The sequence below is a fragment of the Adiantum capillus-veneris genome, chromosome 8 (genome assembly GCF_014529385.1).
Source record: "Adiantum capillus-veneris isolate H3 chromosome 8, ASM1452938v2, whole genome shotgun sequence".
Classification (NCBI taxonomy): domain Eukaryota; kingdom Viridiplantae; phylum Streptophyta; class Polypodiopsida; order Polypodiales; family Pteridaceae; genus Adiantum; species Adiantum capillus-veneris.
In genome coordinates, this window is record NC_140938.1 from 147,182,194 (window position 1) to 147,189,965 (window position 7,772).

The window sequence follows — 7,772 nt, forward strand, 5'->3', positions numbered from 1 at the left end:
GCTAAGCTTGGCGTCAACGGTGGCCTTCAACGTTTTGGAGATGAAGACCACGGAGGACTTGATGAAGTCCCTTGACGGCCTCTACGAAAAACCATTGGTATCCAATAAGGTATTTCTCATGAAGTGCTTGTTCCATCTAAAAATGACAGAGAATGGTTTAATTGTAGGACACCCAAATGACTTTAACACCGATATAAGTCAACTTTGATCGGTGAAAATCAGTTTTGATGATGAAGTGCAAGCTCTTCTTATACTATTGTCTCTATCAGATAGTTGGGACAGCCTTGTGATGACTGTAAGTAATTCTATCTCTGGTACACATACTCTTAAGTTTGATGATGTTGTGGGTATTCTCCTAAGCGAGGAAATGTGAAGAAGAAGCACAAGAGAATCATCAAGTGCTGCACTATCAGTGGAAACAAGAGCAAGGCCTAAGGAGAAATTCAAAAACCAAAAGGGTCGTGATCGCTCCAGGCGGAGCAAGTCACGCACAAAGTCAGTTCTTGAATGTTGGAACTGTGGCAAGAAGGGCCACATCAAGAAGGATTTCTGGTTCAAGAAGAAGAAGGAGTTGGAGTCTCAAGACAACAAGCCAAGATCGGAAGCCAATGTGGCAGGTAAAGCTCTAATTCTCTCATTAGACAATGTGTCTAATTCCTGGGATAGTAGATTCCAAGGCTTCATTCCATGCAACACCACACAAAAAACATTTCCAAGATTACACCAAAGGTAATTTTGGGTATGTATACTTGGGAGATGATGAAGCTGTCGGCAAAGGTACATTTTGTGTCAAAATTGCTAATGGAAATGAATGGAAGCTTAAAGATGTTAGGCATGTTCCTTCTCTTCGCAAAAAAATTGATCTCTACAGGACAATTGGACGATGAAGGTCACAACATTGCATTTGGAAACAAACGGTGGAAGATCTCAAAGGGATCTTTGGTGGTTGCCAGGGGAGAAAAGGTCGGTACACTTTACTTGTGTATTGTCAGCACACAATTTTCAACTTATGCAATAGCTACAGAAGTCAACTGTGCGGTGTGGCGCTATCGGCTTGGGCATATGAGTGCCAAAGGAATGCAAATCCTTCATTCAACTTCTCTCAGGTTTGAAAGAAGTGGACTTAGAGTTCTGTGAAGATTGTGTTTATAGTAAATATGGTAAACAAAAGAGGGTGAAATTCCTAAAAACAAGAAATGAAAGAAAAAATAAAAAACTTGAATTGGTTTATTCTGATGTTTGGTACACCATCCCATGGTGGCTCATTGTACTATGTAACATTCATAGACAATGCAACTAGAAAAACATGGGTTTATTTCATGAAGAATAAATCTGACGTGTTTTCCATATTTCAAAGGTGGAAAGCCTTTATGGAGAATGAAGTAGGTACCAAGGTTAAATGCCTCAGATCCGACAATGGAGGTGAATATTGCAGCCAAGCTTTTGAAAGCTTTTGTGCTAGCAATGGCCTTTGGAGGCAAAGGACAACCCCAAGGACACCTCAACAAAATGGAATTTCCAAAAGGATGAACAAAACAATCATGGAGCAAAAATGAAGCATGCGTCTACATGTAAGCTTACCGCTTGAGCTTTGGGAGAAAGCAGTAAGTACGTCTGTGTATTTGATCAATCATTCACACTCAACGACATTGGATGGGGGAGTTCTAGAGGAGGCATGGACAAGTAAACCGTTGAATTATTCATTTCTCAAAGTGTTTGGGTGTGAGGCTTTCATGCACATAGATAGAAGCCTAAGATCAAAGCTTGATGCAAAGTTCAGAAAGTGTTTCTTCATTGGCTATGGAGAAGGTGACTTTGGGTATCATCTATGGAATCTTGAAGATGGTAAAATCTTTAGAAGTAGGGATGTAATTTTCAATGAACAAAATATGTACAAATATTGCTTGGAAAGAAAAAAAATCAAACAAATAGGTGATGAGTACATGGACCTTGAGGACGGTGAAGACTCAACGAGTGCAAATGGTGACAACGTACAACAACATCAACCAAATGAGGAGCCTCAACCTATTTCCCGAAGGTCTACAAGAGCAAGTAGACCTCCAGAAAGGTTTTTTCCTTCCTTCAACCACCTCTTGATCTCAGATTGTGGAGAGCTGGAATCATATGAGGAAGCTATGCAACACGAATCCAAAGAAGAATGGATAAAGAGCATGCAAGTGGAGATGGACTCATTACATTGCAACCAAACATGGGAGTTGGTTGAGTTGCCTAAAGGTAAGCGGGAACTTCAGAAAAAATGGGTGTACAAGCTGAAGGAAGAGGAAGGCGGGAAGAAAAGGTACAAGTCTAGGCTAGTGGGTAAAAGGGTTTTCTCAAAAGAAAGATATTGACTTCAGTGAAATATTTTCTCTTGTTGTAAAAATGAACTCAATTAAGTTGTCTTAAGCCTTGTGGCTACTCATGATTTAAATCTCAAGCAAATGGATATAAATACGACATTCCCTCACGGTAGTGACTTAGAGGAGGAAATTTACATACTTCAACCAAAGGGGTATGAAGTACGGGGTAAGGAGAAAATGGTTTGCAGATTAAAGAAGAGCTTGTATGGTCAAAGAAAGCATCAAGACAATGGTACTTGAAGTTTGATTGATGTATGCTGGATCATTGATTCAGAAGGTGCAACTCAAATCATTGCGTCTACGCGAAGAATTTGGAAGATGGGAAGTTCATCATCCTAATGTTGTATGTTGATGACATGCTAATTGCAAGTGCTAATATGCACGACATCAAAGACCTAAAAGAGGAGCTATCTAAATCTTTTTCAATGGAAGATTTAGGTGCTGCAAAGAGGATACTTGGTATGAAGATATCAAGAGACAGGACAAAGAAGACAATAAAGCTATCTCAAGAGGATTACATCAAGAAGGTACTAGAAAGGTTTACAATGAAAAATGCAAAAAATATTTCTACACCTTTGGTTGGTCAGTTTAAACTAACCAAGGATATGTGTCCAAAGACACAAGAGGAGATAACCTATATGTCTAAAGTTCATATGCCGCTGCAACGATAGGTTCTCTTATGTATGCTATGGTCTAGACAAGGCCAGACATTGCACATGAAGTGGAAGTTGTAAGAGGTTCATGGACAACCCAAGTAAAGAGCAATGGCAAGCTGTGAAGTGGATACTTAGGTATCTAAAAGGGACAACAACAAATTCTTTGTATTTTGGAGGAACTGATATTTTTCTTCAAGGGTATGCTGATGCAGATATGGCAAGTAACAAAGATACTCAAAGGAGCACTACTGGCCATGTCTTCACAGTTGGAGGCACAACAATAAGCTGTGCTTCAAAGCTACAAATAGTGGTCTCACTTTCTACCACGGAAGCAGAGTATGTAGCAATGACAGAGGAAAGCAAAGAAATTTTGTGGCTTCACAAATTCTAAGAAGAGCTTGGATTCAAACAAGACAATTGTTTCTTGTACAGTGGTAGCCAAAGTGCTATCCATCTTGCAAAGAACTCAGCCTTTCATTCAATGACAAAACACATTGAGGTGAGATATCACTTCATACACACACTTTTGAAAGAGGAACACCTATAGCTAGGAAAGGTGCATAGAAGTGAAAATCCTGCAGACATGTTTACAAAGGTGGTCAACAAGGACAGTGAGCTTTGCTCACTTCAACTGGCATTCAAGGATAAGAAGCCAGGATGGAAAACAGTCTCACAGGTTTGGGGTGGAGATCAATCTCCAAGTGGGAGATTGTTAAGTATGGAGCCTGCTTTACCCCTTGTGATTTTTTGTAATAAAAATTCACATTTGTAAAGCCCCTGTTATGAGGAGAAGCCATTGTGCGTGAAGAAAAATCAATCACCGAAAACCAAAATTTTCATGTCGCCCGAGTATCCCTTTTTTGCCGGAATATTATGGCCAGACGCGATCAAAAAGTGGTCAAAAAATGGTCGGTCAGTTGGCCGGTGGACCAGTAGTCAATGGTCGGTGGTCGGTGGCCGGAAGGCAATGGCTGGTGGGTGGTGGACGAATTTAATGACCAGTGGCCGATTTCAAGATGTACTTGTCTTCTCAAGGGCGGCCACACATGGGCGCATTGGAGAGTCCAAGTCGGGCTTGTCAACACAAGGGCGGCTATACAGGACTGTCTCTCATGAGAGAGGGCATCCCTTTTTGCCTATAAAAGGAGGCCTCTTCTACACATAAAAACGGATTGTGAAGAATTGTGGTGCATTGTGAAGTTGATGTGAGATAGTGAGAGTGAATCAAGGTGGGAGCTCTGTTGGGGGTCCCATCGTTGCATAGCTCCAATGACCAACAAAATTATCAATCCGGAGGGATGAGCTACCTGGCTAGGGCATGGAAACACTCATACGATTAGTGAGCTAATCATGGCAACACGAATGGTTGACTCTACCATGTGAGCTTCTCGGCCTATGGAGGAGCTAAGCCACAATGAAGGGCAATCTCCTCATCCACTTCTCTTCACCTCCAATCAACCCAATCACACACACTAACGATTGCAAGATGCACACAACACTAATCCTATCATGCAATACACTAATCGCAAGCACACACACATAGATCTATCGAGCACCACACTCCAATCAAACCTATATGCACACACAAGCAAAAGAGGGCAATCACACAAGATTAGAGAGGGATTAACCACTAATTAGTTACGATCTAGCTAATCTAAGCATCATAGGCAATCATAAGAAGCATAAGAGAGGCATAGTGAAAGAGAATTAAACATTGATTAGTGTTAACCAAGTCACATGAGTAAGGAGAAGCTTAAGGACTTCAAAGCCACACACCTCAAGAGCTCTCACCAAAGAGTGCTCTCAACAAATGAGCTTGAGAACCCTAATTTCTTTTACATGTTGTCTTATATACCTAAGGTAAAAATATGCAATGTCCGGGCACCCAAGGCCTTTAGGGCTCCACCACTTACTGAATCTGCTACCTAAGCACACTAACTGACCTGTTCTTTACAACTTGGAACTCCCATTGAGCCCATAACACATTCAAATATTACAATGGCTTGAAATAAATCGAGAATTTACAATACGTGACCATTTTGGAAAAATGTGAAAAATGTGTAACTCCAATCTTCACTGATTCTTTGTATTCATCCTCGGTGTGCATCCTACGTCTTCAGTCTTTAGCAACTCCTGTTAAATGACGTTGACTCAGTTAACATTCCCACCCTCCGATTTTAGTGCCCGTCTCCTTGGGCACTGTTGAAAAGTGTCCGTGGAGGATGTGGAAGGTTTATGATTGGTTGTTGATGGGCTGATTGTCTTCATTTTATCATTGCATTTGTTGATAAGGTTAAATTTGTTGCAGCATCTTCATTGGTCCGAATATGTCTAATGTGAGAGATGATGTTGTATTTGTCCGTTGTAATATCATAATGATGAGGCTGCTGTTTATTTATGAAAAGTATGTATAAGGGAAGTAGAATGATGAGGTTCTAAATTAGGGTCTAATACTTGGATGATCAAAGGAAAAAAACCCAGTGGGAAAAAAGTGACTTTGGGATATGCGCATTATTGAAGTACTTATTAGCATGGAAAATATTAATAAAGTACTCAACGGATTATTTGCTGATAGATATGGAATTAAAAAGGCAGCAAATATGAAAGGGTAGCGTGATGCAACATTGGTTTGCCTGTTGTAGTCTACTTAAGGTGCATAGGTGGAAGCAAAAAGAGTATCTAATGCATATGTCCAATGATGGGACATCCTATTTATGTATACACAGAAATGCATGGAAAACAATATGCTGTGCAAGAAAGATTTTGAGGGGTTCTTCAGAAAGATGGTGTAGCTATAAAAGCATATGACATGGATTTGCAAGCTGGCACCCCTTTAAGAATGGTTTTCGTTGACAAGGATATGTGCTCTCATCTTACTGTGCACTGTGCGTGAGTGCTGAACTCTACGACACTCCACCAATTTTAAGTTAATAGACTTTGACTCTTATGTCATCCAGCATGAGCAACACAACTTAGATATGCTCAACTCTTTCAGCTTGAGCATAAGCCTAATAACTACAATTCTTAGCACATAGTTTATGTAAACCCTCATGCACATTCCTGTCACCTAAGAAGGACACCGTATTATTTATTTGGTAGAGTCAACTATCGGGCTTGTCGGTCCAATAGAAAAAGGGTAAGAGTGATCGCCGATGAGAGGCGCACTCTAACTAGAACATTCAAGGGATTAGTTGGCTAAGCATGGGTGCCCAAGTGTGAATGGGGTGAACTCATATGAAAGTCAACTAAACCTAAAATTCACTCATTCTTTCATTTGTGCAATTGAACAGTGCTCTTGCTCCATCTCCATCTTCTTATTCTTCATCTCCTTGTGTGTGTGTGTATGCGTGATAGAGAGAGAGAGAGAGAGAGAGAGAGAGAGAGAGAGAGAGAGAGAGAGAGAGAGAGAGAGAGAGAGTCTGTGATCTAGCATTGCGACGGTGGCACGATGGTGGCGAGGCGGTTGAGTGCGGCATAGCGGCGTCTCCCTCTTCTTCGTGGCAAGGAATCCTCCACGACAACAAGCATAGAGCGGTGAGTGACACACAATCGTCATCTTTGAGCTTACTAGTTTAGGCTAGTTGCATGCTTGGAGCCATTTGTGGCTCGCACACAGTGTATAAGTCCCTTGCATTGACACGTACGATAGACGCGCATATTTTTGGCACCGCTGCGGGGGAAATGCCATACACTAAGCTTGAATGGCACTCTGTGCTTCTTTGTGGTGCAATTTCAATTGTAGGAAAGGTAGAGAAGTAAGGTGTGTGTGTTGAGAAGGAGTTTGTTTTGCTACTATGGATTGTTTTGTTAACAAGGAATTGAAAGATACTGTGTTTTTTCTGTGATAAGGTGTTAGGATTAAGGTAGTAGATCCATAATACTAGTTCTGTGTAAATACAGTAAGTAGTAAGTAGATCTGTTAGAGATAATGAGTTACTATATTAGTGTGTTAGTGTGTAACAATAGTTGTATTAGTTGTAAGTAGGTAGGTTAGGTGTGTGTGTGCTCCCGCGCACAGCGCGGCCGCGGCGACCTTATCCCAAAAAAAATAAAATAATAATAAATTTAAAATTTTAAAGGTAGGACCGAGATCGGGAATATCCCCCAGACCCAAGCCCAAGTTCACGCTCAGGCTGAGGCCTTAGGCGCCCTTTAAAGTTACGTATTTTAGCCTCACATGTAGGTAAAAATTGACCTTTTTGAGGACCAACGAAGCTTCGAGTAACCGAACACTGTGCTGTGAAGCACACCATGACCCCCTAAGCGATATGCTTGTTTTGAGCTATCACAAGCTCTAATTCAAAAACCAATCATTAAAAAACATCAAAAAACGAGTGAGAATGGACGCCTAAAAACGTAAGCGGTTAACCTTCGAGGTTATTCACCGACGCTTGTAGGGTGCCAAAGACACATGCATCTGCGCTCTGGTCATGTGCTAGAGGCCAAGCAACTAGAGAGCATTTCGACTTACGCAAGTTCTCAATATCCACCTACCTTAGGTTCCGGGCCCTCGACGAGGACCCAAGGTAGTACAAACCAAGACCCAAACATAGCGGCCAATGACTCTTCCTTTGACTACGACGTCATGGAGGGTTTCCCAATGCCTAATCCTGATAGCTCAAGCCAAGACATGCATGCTATGGGCCCACGGTCTGGGCCGAGCGTGCTTAGCCGCTTGAAGGAAACCTTTAGTAGAGCCACTCGCTCCGAACATGGAGCTAATGATGTAAATGAGGGGGTGGTGAAGTAAATTCTC